Source organism: Engystomops pustulosus, chromosome 9 (genome assembly GCF_040894005.1).
Source record: "Engystomops pustulosus chromosome 9, aEngPut4.maternal, whole genome shotgun sequence".
Taxonomy (NCBI): Eukaryota; Metazoa; Chordata; class Amphibia; order Anura; family Leptodactylidae; genus Engystomops; species Engystomops pustulosus.
This window is the reverse complement of record NC_092419.1, coordinates 50,611,422-50,627,310: the sequence shown is the minus strand read 5'-3', so window position 1 is coordinate 50,627,310 and position 15,889 is coordinate 50,611,422.

Genomic DNA, 15,889 nt, shown 5'->3' with positions numbered 1-15,889 from the left:
ATGGCCATGAGGCTTCTGTACAGTATATCACTAAATGTTGTTACTAGAACCTGAGTAAGTACCAGGCAAGATGGCAACCACCATGATAGTTAACAGGAAATAGAATAAAAATGTGCAATAAAACAAGAAAAAGATTAGATACCAGTGATACATTTTAATCTGGTTTTAATCATGAGTCACAATGATGATACATTCTCTTTAATTTTCTTCTGGCATGTTGGTGATCCACACTAGCTGAGCTCCAGTCTCCTAAGCTTTGTACTAAGCTGCTACAAAATCCAGTACAAAGTTGGACAGGGCATTATTTTCTGGTGCTCTTCTAATTAAAATAAGTGGGAAAATTTCACTGACACTCACAAATCTGTTCAATACTTTCTAAAAAATGTAAAAGAAATGATAAGTATACATTTAAAAAGAAAAGAGGAAATTTAGTATTTTTCTGTTGGCTCTTTGCTAGTGGAGCAAGTAACATGATCTGCATTTCGCAAGCCCTTTTATATTTGATATATTTATCTGGCTTTCATCCAACGGAGCAAACTGTACTGGGCTCTCCTCCGACATTACATAAAAGCTGCAGGTACACTTGAGACTGCCCGTGCATTGTGCGCCGTGTTCCTGTCCCGAATGTATGAGTTTGTAATAGATGTCTTATATTTAGTGCTGATTTTGCATTTTATTCTTTTTTTGGCCTTGAACTTCAGAATACACTCGTTGTGGGCCACTTCAAATTTTTTCTGGTCATTCTATAATCTCTCTACCTGCGCAGCCATACACTGAGTTTGTTTAATTTCTATTTATTTACATTACGTTCCAGCAAATTTTTCAATGTCTTATTTCCTGTCCTATAAAAATTCTTTTTCCTCCAGCAGTATTTTATGGTATCCAGCAGCAGTGTATGTGACCATTTCCAAATAGATTTACCGGTAAATTAAAAATTTGCTACAAGCGTAAACATATGCAGTGGCCATATGCTTTTAGGTTGTGTTTGGTTTATACAAATTATGAATTTTGTTAACTAAATACATCAACATTTTATTGAACAATGACAAAGAGTAACTCCCCTGTTTATAGGTTTAAGCCTGATTGAAGGGATGTGGTTATTCCAGTTACTAAGTGCAAGTGTACGAGAGCTCAAGCACCAGCCACCGGCACACTCATTTTCGGGCGCAAAACTAGAAAAGGATGTGCCCCATAGCGAACCATAGAATCCCCCTCCCATCCATGGGTGTACTAAATTTATATACCAAATGTACTTAAATGGTGCCATTAAGGTGCTGGTAAATGAGGAAAGGCAGCATGCAGATTAAATGGCATGCCTTGTTCATAGGCTTGATGAAGTCAGTGTTTTGAAACTTGCATTGGGGTATCTGTCATCCTGGTAGATATGGTGCACTACTTGCAGCCACTTTTGCTATAAGTCTCAATAGATTACCCGTTCTACTGCATGCTCTTTTACTATATGGGCATGCAGTTCCCTTAATAGGCACTAAATATGTTACAGTGAAAACATATATGTTAACATTTTGCAGTAGTTCTTCCAATCTAGTTGGTTGACCACTTTGGATAATTGTATGAATACTAAATTATGGCTCCCGATTGTTTATCTTGCCCTTGTCTTTGTGGTTTTTTGTGTCCCTCTATGTGTTGTACTTGTCACCCCATGAATATTGTGTTTCTTTTCACTGTGTTCAATTATTGAGGATTTAATGAAGGAAATATTGAATGTTTTTCCAAACTTGGTTTTGTTGTTTTTGTAGGTAGTGATCACAATTTACCACATATAGCACATACAGTAGAGCCATGAAATGATGAGCAGATGGAACCAACACATATCCCTGTGGCTGCGGTACATTGATGTTGAGCAGCTTACATCCACACTAAATAAGGAAGAATTTAACCTCATTGTGAGACATCTCAATATCAATGATTTCAGCCTATCATTAATAGCAGAAATCCAGAAAAGGGCCAAAACAGACGTAAAAGAATTTATCAATTGCAGCATTGTCGGTGTCATCTACTCTCTAAATGTTCTTGCCCTGCAAAATATGTGGATAAAACAATAATAGAAATGTGTTGGGTCATAGGAATGCACTTGGTCCAAGGTTAGGAAGCTGTTATTGGGTTACAGGCTTAAAGAAAACTGAAGCTTGAATGACTAGACATCAGTCCGGATATCACCATCCAGATATTTAGAGATACCCAAATGTAGCTGTAACAATACAGTATCATTTAGGGATCTAGTGTGCCTCAAAGAGAATTAAGGTAGGCAGCCAGCAGTATGACAAATATATAAGCTCAGCCAGGAGACAACAGAGCATTGATTCATATTATAAGACAAAGCCAAAATACATACCTTACCATGTGAGCATTATTGCACCTAATAACTAATATTATTTTATGTTAAAGTGGCAAGACTTAGTGACTATTTTTAATTCAACAAAAATAAAGTTTTTATTATGTGTCTGTCAAGGTAGAGAATGGGGTACAGGCCCTAAACTCAGACATAACACAACCTACCTAACAAGCCTCACAAACAAACCCCAATGGTTATGGACTTCAGCTCTACAACCCATACATGTCAATGGGTGCACAGGAAAGATGACAAAACACTGAGAGACAATAGAGAAGACAGACAAGCAAAGTCGGACAAAAACCGGGACAAATTGTAGATTGCGGCTAAGTAACAATTTAACCCGTTCAGGCCTATTTTAGCCTCTAGGATACGGCCCCATTTTTCAAGTATGCCCTACGTCACTATAAGTGGTTATAGCTTAGGAGCGCTTTAACATATCAAGGGGATTTTGAGATTTTTTTTCTAATGACACATTGTACTTAAAATTATTTAAAAAATTTGGATGATATTTTTTGTGTTTAGTTATAAAAAAACCCCAGAAATTTGGCAAAAATTAAAAAAAATTCTTTATTTTCAAATATCAAACATTCAAAAGTAATTTTTTGCTTTTGAAGCAGATAGTTGTAGAACCCAAATTAATTGATAATTTACATTTCCCAAATGTCTGCTTTATGTTAGCATGTTTTTTAAAGGAAACCTACCATTTAGAATGGTAGGGGTAAGCTGTAAGTACCGAGCACCAGCTCAGGGTGAGCTGGTGCCGGTACTTACTTTCGTTAGTGTTATAAACCGTGGTATCGCGGTTTTAACACTTTTTAAAGAAGGGGCTTTGGCGCTGCGTGCGACCGTGCGCGCGCAACATCTCCACTATTTCCTATGTAGGCTCGTGCACGATCGTGCGCAAGCAGCGCCGAAGTCTCTTCTGCTCTAAAGTTTAAAAAGTGTTAAAACCGCGATACCGCGGTTTATAACACTAACGAAAGTAAGTACCGGCACCAGCTCACCCTAAGCTGGTGCTCGGTACTTACAGCTTACCCCTGCCATTCTAAATGGTAGGTTTCCTTTAAGATTCCACATATTTTATGATGCTCACACATGCCACAGTTTGCAGTCAGACCCGGAGGGGGTCTGACTGCCAGAGACATCAGGCAGCCACGGGGCACTTGGCAGACCCTGGGGCTTCCCAGAAGAGGATTGAATACCCTAGTAAGCGGCACTGAGGGTCTGATCCCTATAGGATCCCTATATCCTTACATGCTGTGGTCATGCTTGATGCTTGGTGTGTAAGGGGTTAACACTCGCAATCGGAGCTGGCTCTGATTTTGGGTGTTAGAGTCCGTTGTAACATACAGCCAACAACCGCTGCTTCTGGTGCTGGCTCTGTTTGTGAGGCGGTGCCAGAAGCTGGACGTTATATAGTGTCCCGGTGCTGGAAATATCTTCCTGCAAGGATGTACTATTACTATAACTATTACACCACCATATTAGGGGTCGGGAAGGAATTGTTCCTTGCATTGGGCCAATTGACATCAACCTTGCAGGGTTTTTTTGCCTTTCTGTGGATCAACACTGTATAATGTATAATTAATAGGTTGGACTTGATGAACTGATGTCTTTTTCTGACTTAATTACTATGTTACCATGATATAAAGGTTTTAAAACCTTTGTGACAGAATCATAAAAATGTTGAAAAAATAACTACTGTTGTCGACAGCAACCATTCATTAAGGGTCAGTGAGTGTTCATTTCTTGAAAAATCACACACTATTTGTATCTGTGGGCCACAGTATTGACAAAATTATTAATAATTATTATGAATCTCTGCATTGACAGATAGTGTGAACAGAGGTTTAGGTTTTCACCATCATATTCCTGATCCTAAAAGGGTTGGGGTTCTTGTAGACAATTACATACTTGAGAAATAAAGTACCTGACCCTGATTGTAGAAAAATATTAATGTTTTGTCCAGTTTCTTTTAATCTTTTCTGACTTTTGAGTTTTAGTTCAGCCAAATATGCACCTCCAGAAATAATTTACTTAAGTGGTGCAACATTGATCCACAGTCCACGCACTTTCTTTTTAGTACAGTAGCTGTGCAAACTAATTAATTCATTAAAATATGGTATTGGTTGTAGAAACTTTAGAAGATAGCTTGGAAACAAGAGGGCTAGAGGTGGTGGAGGTGATGATGATATGTCAACTCTAAAGAGGTTGTATTTGATTAAGTTTTTTTCAAAATGAGGACTCCAGGGAAGAGGCTTTGCTACCAGAGGGCAAAGGGGTTGGCGTCTTTAGGCCATTGGGGGCCCCACTCCCCAACTTTCCCTAGGACACGGATAGAGTTGTATGCAGGGACTAGCTCAGCCTTGCTATGCTTTCTATGGCCAACTCCCCACGCACATGTATTTGTTTTTACATTTCAGGACCTGTGAGAGTGAGTATTCCAAAGGTCCTTTTCACGCAGCTCTGCTGAGGGGAGACAGAGCTCATGTGTGAGGTAAGTACGTGTTTTTTATGTCAATGTGTATGTGTGTCTGCCTGTCTAATTTCTGTTGCTGTCTATTTCTGTTTGTTTTCTGTCTATGTCTTCTTTGGAATTCTTTTCCTGTACTAGACCATAGCACAGCACTACTACACCTATCCTGCTCTAGACCATACCACTCCTAGACCTATCCTTCATTAGACTATAATAAAGCACTACTGCACATATCCTACACTAGACCATAGCCTAGTACTAATACCTATGCTGTATATATGGACACAGCTTAGTACTATTATCCCTATCTTGTATATATGGGCACAGCTTAGGATAAAGATCTTGAAAAAGGACAGAAAAAACCAGAGAGAACAGCGTGGCCTGGCACAATATCACCATGGTATGGTTTGGGTATTGAACCGTGGGTTATTTCCACTCACCTTGTTGAGTTGTGCTCATCAATGTAAGAAAGTTTATAGTGTTGCAGCCTTGTTGTCTCCCTAGGATAATGTCCACATAAGGAGGAAGATGGTTAGAAGATGCAGGGATATATATCAACAAAAGATGATGTATGGGATAAATACATACTCAATCCCTTAAAAAAGGAAGATTTGATGGAGCAGACCACTTGGGTTTCTTTTTAAGTTTTTATTGGTTAGCAAAAGGGAATATATAAAAAACACAACGTGTTTCGCTCCTCGGCACTGGGGGCTTCATCTGGTCTAGGGGAATACAAAATAAGTCCCATAACTTTGTGAGGATACAAAGGTGTTGACATATATATTCTAAAAATGGTGAACATAAAAGAGGGAATTTCACATGATGTACAGAGGTCAGAATTTTTTTAAATATACAAGATATAAAAGTTAATCATAAATTCAGAAATCCATAACTCTCATACAGTGTGTAAGATAGACACTGATGTGTTTAGGCATATTCACATTCAGAGTTAAAATATAATATAGAATATGTCTAATATATACGTATGTAAAATACAGGTTGGTAAATACTGTTCGGGTTTTTAGTATGTACACACATAAAGCTTAGAGCTCAAGAATTAATAATAATAATCATATATATTCCAATTGTACATTATGATTCATGAGACTAATAGAGGTAAAAGGTTGCTGTATGTAGGTGGCGAGTAACATTAAAAACACAGTTATTATGTAGGTGGTGAGTTACCTTAAAAACATGGTTATTGGGTTGGTAAAAAACTAAATAAGATCAAACAGAACAAAATACATTGAATATAACATTGAGTTACTCTGTGATCGGTTTCCATAGTTAAATTTGAGTGGTGTGATACTATATAATGAAAGGTGGACTTTACTCCCCCAGAAGTCTTGGTATAGGTTTCACCAGTACTGATATATACACAGTACCACACCTTTTCGGCATCTAAATGGAATTTGATCATGGTCCCAAACTCGAAGTGAAACGCAAACCGGAAGGAGTGGGGGAATAGAGGTTGCTAAGGTTTGCTTACCTTTTTAAAGAAGGTGGAGGTGATGATCTGTCCCTCTGTATTTTGTATTTCCAAATCAAGGTATGTGATTTAGGTACAGTTGAAATCATCAACATCATGAAATCATGAACATTATCCCCCAAGGGTTTCTGTTAAGTTGTTCCAGAAAGAGTTTGGCTCCTATCATTGACCCTGTACAGATGTAGAACAGGTCTTCTATATACCTGCGATATGTGTGAATATGACTCCTGTAGTGGTGTTAAGACTAGAGATGAGCGAACATACTCGTCCGAGCTTGATGCTCGATCGAGCATTAGTGTACTCGTAACTGCTCGTTGCTCGGACGAGTATTTCGCCCGCTCGAGAAAATGGCAGCTCCCGCCGTTTTGCTTTTTGGCGGCCAGAAACAGAGCCAATCACAAGCCAGGAGACTCTGCACTCCACCCAGCATGACGTGGTACCCTTACACGTAGATAGCAGTGGTTGGCTGGCCAGATCAGGTGACCCTGGGATAGACTAGCCGCTGCCCGCGCTGCTCGGATCATTCTCTGTCTGGATGCCGCTAGGGAGAGAGCTGCTGCTGGTCAGGGAAAGCGTTAGGGTGTTCTATTAGCTTACTGTTAGGCAGGAGTGATTCTAAAAGAACCCAACAGCCCTTCTTAGGGCTACAATAACGTTATAATTTTTTTTTTTTTTTATTTGCAGCTAGTACCATATTGTGAGGAATTAGCAGGGGGACTTGCTACCGTTGTGTTTAGCTCTTAGTGACACACATATCCACCTCAAACACCAAAGTGGGAAAATTTATTAGGGGTTTGAGTAGAATTAGGCACAGTCTGCCAGTTTCTTTTTATTTTACGTTTATTGTTTTAATAACTCAGTGTCATCTCATCTGGCATAGTAGTGTGCTGTAATACTTGGCTAGAAAATAGCCATAGGAGAATACAAACGGCTTAATTACGCCTACAGTAGCGTTATATATATTTGTTTTCTGGTTGATCTGCTGGTGGCTGTAGTTGTTGCAGTGCATCTACTAGTAAATTGTGAGCAATTTGGAGTCAGACTTGCGACCACTGTGTTTTAGTGACGCACATATCCATCGCAAAGACCGAAGTGGGAAAATTTATTAGGGCCCGGGGTTGTATTTCAATTAGGCACAGTCTGCCATTTCCTTTTTTATTTTACGTTTATTTTTTTCATAACTCAGCGTCATCTCATCTGGCATAGTAGTGTGCTGTAATACTTGGCTAGAAAATAGCCATAGGAGAATACAAACGGCTTAATTACGCCTACAGTAGCGTTATATATATTTGATTTCTGGTTGATCTGCTGGTGGCTGTAGTTGTTGCAGTGCATCTACTAGGAAATTGTGAGCAATTTGGAGTCAGACTTGCGACCACTGTGTTTTAGTGACGCACATATCCATCGCAAAGACCGAAGTGGGAAAATTTATTAGGGCCCGGGGTTGTATTTCAATTAGGCACAGTCTGCCATTTCCTTTTTTATTTTACGTTTATTTTTTTCATAACTCAGCGTCATCTCATCTGGCATAGTAGTGTGCTGTAATACTTGGCTAGAAAATAGCCATAGGAGAATACAAACGGCTTAATTACGCCTACAGTAGCGTTATATATATTTGATTTCTGGTTGATCTGCTGGTGGCTGTAGTTGTTGCAGTGCATCTACTAGTAAATTGTGAGCAATTTGGAGTCAGACTTGCGACCACTGTGTTTTAGTGACGCACATATCCATCGCAAAGACCGAAGTGGGAAAATTTATTAGGGCCCGGGGTTGTATTTCAATTAGGCACAGTCTGCCATTTCCTTTTTTATTTTACGTTTATTTTTTTCATAACTCAGCGTCATCTCATCTGGCATAGCAGTGTGCTTTCATACTTGGCTATAAAATAGCCATAGCAATAGGATAGCATCGTTTGGTTTTAAAAACTAAAAAACACAAAAAAAAACAAAACAAAAAAAAAAACAAAAAAAAAATTCAAGTTATAACTCTCATTTTCAAAATGTTTAACCCGAGGACTAGGGGTAGAGGACGAGGGCGGGGACGTGGGCGTCCAACTACTGCAGGGGTCAGAGGCCGTGGTCCTGGGCGGGGTGAGACACCACCTGCTTATGAGGGAGCAGGGGAACGCCGCAGAGCTACACTCCCTAGGTTCATGTCTGAAGTTACTGGGAATCGTGGTAGAGCACTGTTGAGGCCAGAACAGTGCGAACAGGTGATGTCGTGGATTGCCGACAATGCTTCGAGCAATTTGTCCACCAGTCAGTCTTCCACACAGTCCACCCATGTCACCGAAATCGGCACTCCTCCAGCTCCTGCACCTCAGCCTCCTCCCCCCCAGTCTGCCCCCTCCCAGCAAAATTTGCCATTTGAACCGGCATACTCTGAGGAACTGTTTTCTGGACCATTCCCACAGTCACAAACCACTTGTCCGGTTGCTGATGAGCAATTTTCCGATGCCCAGGTTTTCCACCAGTCGCAGTCTGTGGGTGATGATGACCTTGTTGACGTACTGGAAGAAGTGTGTAAAGAGGTGTCCGACGATGAGGAGACACGGTTGTCAGACAGTGGGGAAGTTGTTGTCAGGGCAGGAAGTCCGAGGGGGGAGCAGACTGAGGGATCGGAGGATGATGAGGTGACAGACCCAAGCTGGGTTGAGAGGCCGGGTGAACACAGTGCTTCTGAGACGGAGGAGAGTCCTCGACCAGAACAGGTTGGAAGAGGCAGTGGTGGGGCCAGACGGAGAGGCAGGGCCAGAGCTGGTGCATCAGCGCCAAATGTGTCAACTAGTGAAGCTCCCGTGGCAAGGGCTCCTGCGGCGAGGGCTAGATTTTCAGAAGTCTGGAGGTTCTTTAAGGAAACACCGGATGACCGACGGACTGTGGTGTGCCACATTTGCCAAACCAGGATCAGCAGGGGTTCCACCACTACTAGCTTAACTACCACCAGTATGCGCAGGCATATGAATGCTAAACACCCCACTCAGTGGCAACAAGCGCGTTCACCTCCGGCCGTGCACACCACTGCTCCTTCCCCTGTGTCAGCTGATAGTCAGCCCCCTGCCCAGGACCCTGCCACAAAAACCCCATCGTCGCCTCCACGATCCTCCACAGCATCCACCAGCGTTCAGCTCTCCATACCCCAGACGCTGGAGCGGAAACGCAAATATAGTGCAACCCACCCGCACGCCCAAGCCCTTAATGTGCACATCTCCAGATTGCTAAGCCTGGAGATGCTGCCCTATAGGCTAGTAGAGACCGAGGCCTTTCGCAGCCTCATGGCGGCGGCCGCCCCTCGGTATTCGGTCCCCAGCCGCCACTACTTTTCCCGATGTGCCGTCCCAGCCCTGCACCAGCACGTGTCAGACAACATAATCCGTGCCCTGACCAACGCCGTTTCTGACAAGGTCCACCTGACCACGGACACGTGGACGAGTGCTGCCGGGCAGGGCCACTATATATCTCTGACGGCACATTGGGTTAACTTGGTGGAGGCTGGGACCGAGTGTGACCCTGCGGCTGGTCATATACTGCCGACGCCGAGGATTGCGGGGCCTACCTCGGTCCAGGTGTTTCAGGCCTACTATGCCTCCTCCTCCTCCCACCCCTCCTCCACCTCCTCCTCCGAACGACCATCCGTCGGCATGGCGCCATCAGTCGGTAGCTCTAGGCACAGCAGCAGTGCCGTCGCTAAGCGACAGCAGGCGGTGCTCAAACTGCTGAGCCTAGGCGATAAAAGGCACACCGCCCAAGAACTATTACAGGGCATCACGGCGCAGACTGATCTGTGGCTGGCACCGCTGAACCTGAAGCCAGGCATGGTTGTGTGTGACAACGGCCGTAACCTGGTGGCGGCTCTGCAACTCGGCAGACTGACACATGTGCCATGCCTGGCCTATGTGTTAAATCTGATAGTTCAGCGTTTCCTCAAGACATACCCCAATCTGTCTGATTTGCTCACGAAGGTGCGCCGCATCTGTGCGCATTTCAGGAAGTCCAGCACAGATGCTGCCACTCTCAGGGCAGCGCAGCGCCGCCTCCAACTGCCCGCTCACCGACTGTTGTGCGACGTGCCCACGAGGTGGAATTCAACACTGACCATGTTATCCAGAGTTTACCAGCAGCGCCGAGCGATTGTAGACTGCCAGATGTCAACTTCCACCAGAACTGGTAGTCAGGTCAGTCAGCTTCCTCAAGTCTACAATGAGGAGTGGACGTGGATGTCTGATATCTGTCAGGTGCTGAGTAACTTTGAGGAGTCAACACAGATGGTCAGTGGCGATGCCGCCATCATCAGCCTCACCATCCCGCTGCTTGGCCTGTTGAAAAACTCTCTGGTCAGCATGAAGTCGGAAGCTTTGCGCTCCTCACAAGAGACGGGGGAAGAAGATTCCCTTGTTGATAGCCAAAGCACCCTTAGGTCTGTTTCTCAGCGCATATCGGAGGAGGTGGAGGTGGAGGAGGAAGAGGAGGAGAATGTTGGCGAGACACAAGAGGGGACCATTGTTGAGTCCTTCACTGTTGAGCGTGTATGGGCAGAAGAAGAGGAATTGGAGGAGTTGGAGGAGGAGGAAATGGACAGTCAGGCCAGTGAGGGGAGCGAATTCTTACGCGTTGGTACTCTGGCGCATATGGCAGATTTCATGCTAGGCTGCCTATCCCGTGACCCTCGCGTTCAAAGAATTTATTCCAGCACCGATTACTGGGTGTTCACTCTCCTGGACCCACGGTACAAGCAAAATCTTTCCACTCTCATCCCTGGAGAGGAAAGGAGTGTGAGAATGCATGAATACCAGCAGGCCCTGGTGCACAAGCTGAAACAGTATTTCCCTTCTGACAGCGCTAGCGGCAGAGTGCGTAGTGCTGCGGGACAAGTAGCGAGGGAGAGTAGGCGAGCAGGCAGCTTGTCCAGCACTGGCAAGGGTACGCTTTACAAGGCTTTTGCCAGCTTTATGTCACCCCAGCAAGACACTGTCACCTGTCCCCAGTCTCGGCAGAGTAGGGCTGATCTTTACAGAAAGATGGTGAGGGAGTACGTAGCTGACCATACCATCGTCCTAAATGATCACACAGCTCCCTACAACTACTGGGTTTCAAAGCTGGACATGTGGCACGAACTGGCGCTGTACGCCTTGGAGGTTCTTGCCTGCCCTGCCGCTAGCGTCTTGTCCGAGCGGGTTTTCAGTGCAGCTGGTGGCATCATCACCGATAAGCGTACACGCCTGTCGACTGACAGCGCTGACAGGCTGACGCTTATCAAGATGAATAAAGCATGGATTTCTCCTAATTTCCAATCTCCAGCAGGTGAAGGAAGCTCAACCTGAATAATTTATCCACTCCTCCTCCTCCTCCTCATTTTCCTCCTTCTCCTGCTCTTTGTACAGTAAAGCAGAGGAAACTGGCTATTTTTTGACAGGGCCCACTGGCTCTACCTATAGTACTTTATGCATTTAATTTTTCTGGAGGGCCACCGACCCGGTCCTCTGTTTTAAACAATTTTTTGGACTGCCACATACAGGCACTCAATCTATTCCATTTTTCTGGAGGGCCACCTACCTGCTCCTCTGGTTTGAAAACTTTTTTGGACTGCCACATACAGGCACTCAATCTATTCCATTTTTCTGGAGGGCCACCTACCTGCTCCTCTGGTTTGAAAACTTTTTTGGACTGCCACATACAGGCACTCAATCTATTCCATTTTTCTGGAGGGCCACCTACCTGCTCCTCTGGTTTGAAAACTTTTTTGGACTGCCACATACAGGCACTATCCAAATTGAATTGTCTCCATAGCAGCCTCCACACGTTGTCTCCATTGCTACCTCCAAAAGTCGTTTATATAGCTGCCTCCATACATCGTCCCTTTATCAAACGAGGTGTGTCAGGCCGAAATTTGGGTTGTTTTCATGGATTCCACATCAAAGTTGTTAACCTTGTCGCCACCCTGCTGTGTTATCCACAAAATACACTGGCAAACTTTTACCATTTACGGATATTATTTCAGCGCTTCTTGCGCATCTGTTTACATTCCCCTCACCCGCCATATCCTAAACTTATAAGAACGCTACTACACTTGATCTTATACAAAAGGTTCTTAGAAGTGCTGTTTGGGGAGTAGCCTAGAGACAGGGGCTTGGATTGGCGAAAGCTCGCCTGGCAGCGGAGCGCCAGCTCCATGCGCATCATGCGCTTCTTGCGCATCTGTTTACATTCCCCTCACCCGCCATATCCTAAACTTATAAGAACGCTACTACACTTGATCTTATACAAAAGGTTCTTAGGAGTGCTGTTTGGGGAGTAGCCTAGAGACAGGGGCTTGGATTGGCGAAAGCTCGCCTGGCAGCGGAGCGCCAGCTCCATGCGCATCATGCGCTTCTTGCGCATCTGTTTACATTCCCCTCACCGCCATATCCCAAACTTATAAGAACGCTACTACACTTGATCTTATACAAAAGGTTCTTAGAAGTGCTGTTTGGGGAGTAGCCTAGAGACAGGGGCTTGGATTGGCGAAAGCTCGCCTGGCAGCGGAGCGCCAGCTCCATGCGCATCATGCGCTTCTTGCGCATCTGTTTACATTCCCCTCACCGCCATATCCCAAACTTATAAGAACGCTACTACACTTGATCTTATACAAAAGGTTCTTAGAAGTGCTGTTTGGGGAGTAGCCTAGAGACAGGGGCTTGGATTGGCGAAAGCTCGCCTGGCAGCGGAGCGCCAGCTCCATGCGCATCATGCGCTTCTTGCGCATCTGTTTACATTCCCTTCACCCGCCATATCCCAAACTTATAAGAACGCTACTACACTTAACTTGGTGCAGGCTGGGACCGAGTCTGACCCTGGGGCTGGTCATATACTGCCGACGCAGAGGATTGCGGGGCCTACCTCGGTCCAGGTCTAAAAAAGGCCTACTATACCTCTTCCTCCTCCCACCCCTCCTCCACCTCCTCCTCCTCCTCCGAATTACCATCCGTGGGCATGGCGCCATCAGTCGGTAGCTCTAGGCACAGCAGCAGTGCCGTCGCTAAGCGACAGCAGGCGGTGCTCAAACTGCTGAGCCTAGGCGATAAAAGGCACACCGCCCAAGAGCTATTACAGGGCATTCCACATCAAACTTGTTAACTTTGTCGCCACCCTGCTGTGTAATCCACAAAATATACTGGCAAACTTTTCTCATTTACCGATATTATTTCAGCGCTTCTTGCGCATCTGTTTACATTCCCCTCACCCGCCATATCCCAAACTTATAAGAACGCTACTACACTTGATCTTATACAAAAGGTTCTTAGAAGTGCTGTTTGGGGAGTAGCCTAGAGACAGGGGCTTGGATTGGCGAAAGCTTGCCTGGCAGCGGAGCGCCAGCTCCATGCCAAGGTCCAACTAACATAGTTTTAACTGCAGCACCTTTAATCTACTACTAGTTCACTGCCTCCATACATGGTCCCCTTATCAAACGAGCTGTGTCAGGCAGAATTTTGGGTTGTTTTCATGGCTTCCATGTTAACATTGTCGCCACCCTGCTGTGTAATCCACAAAATATACTGGCAAACTTTTATCATGTACCGATATTATTTGAGCGCTTCTTGCTCACCTCCTTTGGTTCCTCTCTGCCACCCATTGGTTTGAAGCCTGAGTCCATTTAGGGTATGTTGCCATGACACTCTCTAGCCTGCCGCTGCTGCCGCTGCCGCTGCCTCTGCATGCCATCCCCTATAGTGTCAGGGTCAATTATTGGATGTTTTAGATGCTATCTAGCCTCATTCGGTCACTCTGTCATGGCCATGCTGTTGCCCATAATTTTGGCATAATGGTGCGATTAAGCAGCCTCAGAGGCATCCATGCATGCTGCCCCTGCTGTTTCCTGTCCATTTCTGTGGTGTTTCCATCCTTTTCTGAGGTTCCCAGGTGTTTGGCCAAGCTTCCCTGTGCAGAGCCTTGGTCCCCTTGAAAAATGCTCGAGTCTCCCATTGACTTCAATGGGGCTCGTTACTCGAAACGAGCACTCGAGCATCGGGAAAAGTTCGTCTCGAATAACGAGTACCCGAGCATTTTAGTGCTCGCTCATCTCTAGTTAAGACATAATGAATTGAGATTCAAAGATGTCCATAAAAAGGTTGGCATATGATGTTGCCATTCGTGTGCCCGTGGCTGTCCCTCGTTGTTGTAGGTATAGATTGGTACCGTGTGTAATGAAGTTATTTTCTAGGACTATAAAGTGTGATGAGTAGTTTTTTTTTAAATTCACTGTTATTAAAGTGTTATGCAGAAAAAGCTCTATACAGTGGATTCTCCTATTGTATTTGATATTCAACTAAAGGAGCTGATATCCATGGTTACAAATGAAATATTAGCTGGTAAAGTGGTATTAGTGAGGTCTCTTATTAGATGATCTGAGCCCTTAAGTAACTGGGTAGTTTTAAACTGTAACTTTGGAGGTAGAGGTCTAAAAATGGGAGAGGTTGCTAGCCTATACCCAAGATTATGGGTCTGCCTGGTGGATTTTTCTCATTTTTGTGAATTTTTGCAGAAATTTGAGCTCTCCCTTGGTGATGGTTTTCTGTTTCATCACTTTGTCAATAATCCTTTGTTCTCTTTTTCTAGTATTGGGGTTGGGTTTTCTTGTATTGTCTTATAGTAGGATGCCCTTAAAAAATATATTTACACTTACACACACGTTTATACAATCACATTTATACACTTAAATACACACACATAACATTCTACACTCACTTTTACATACTTGTATAAACATACATACATAGGTATACACTCATGCACACATTTATGTACTCATATATACATTTGTACACTAATACATACAGTATATACAAACTCATTCTGTATATACATACAGTATATATGCATCAAATTTGCATACATACTATTTATATACATACATATAAAGCGCATACAGTACAACAAATTATTTTACATACGGTATATACCCACTGTGTATACACACACATGCAGTATAAAAACACCATATACGTACATACTGAGCATACAGTATACAGCATATACACACATACATACAGTATATACACTGTATACACACATAATGCATATAGATACAGCATTCACATATACACCCAGTATATACAGCAGATACATGCACATACACCATATGCATATAAATATATATTTATATGCATGTGTCTACATACTGCATATAACCACACACACAGTATATACAGCATATACACATGCACACAGTTTATACAGCGTTTACACACATATTGCGTATACATGCAGTATATACACACATACATACCATATATACAGCATATAAACACATACACATATATACAGCAAATATACACACATACATACAGTATAAACTGTACAGCCAATGCACACATACATACAGCATATACACACATACATACAGCACATATTGTACAGAAAATACACACATACAGCATACATACCTAAATTAATATATAGGGACTTACTTGCATTTCTTGCAGACTGGCTGATGTGCATTGGGGTGGGTCGGTTAGGAGGCTGGCTGTGGCATGGCATCATGTCAGTGGGGGGATGGCTGTGTCTTTGGCTTGCAAGTGGCTGTGGCAGCATGTGGG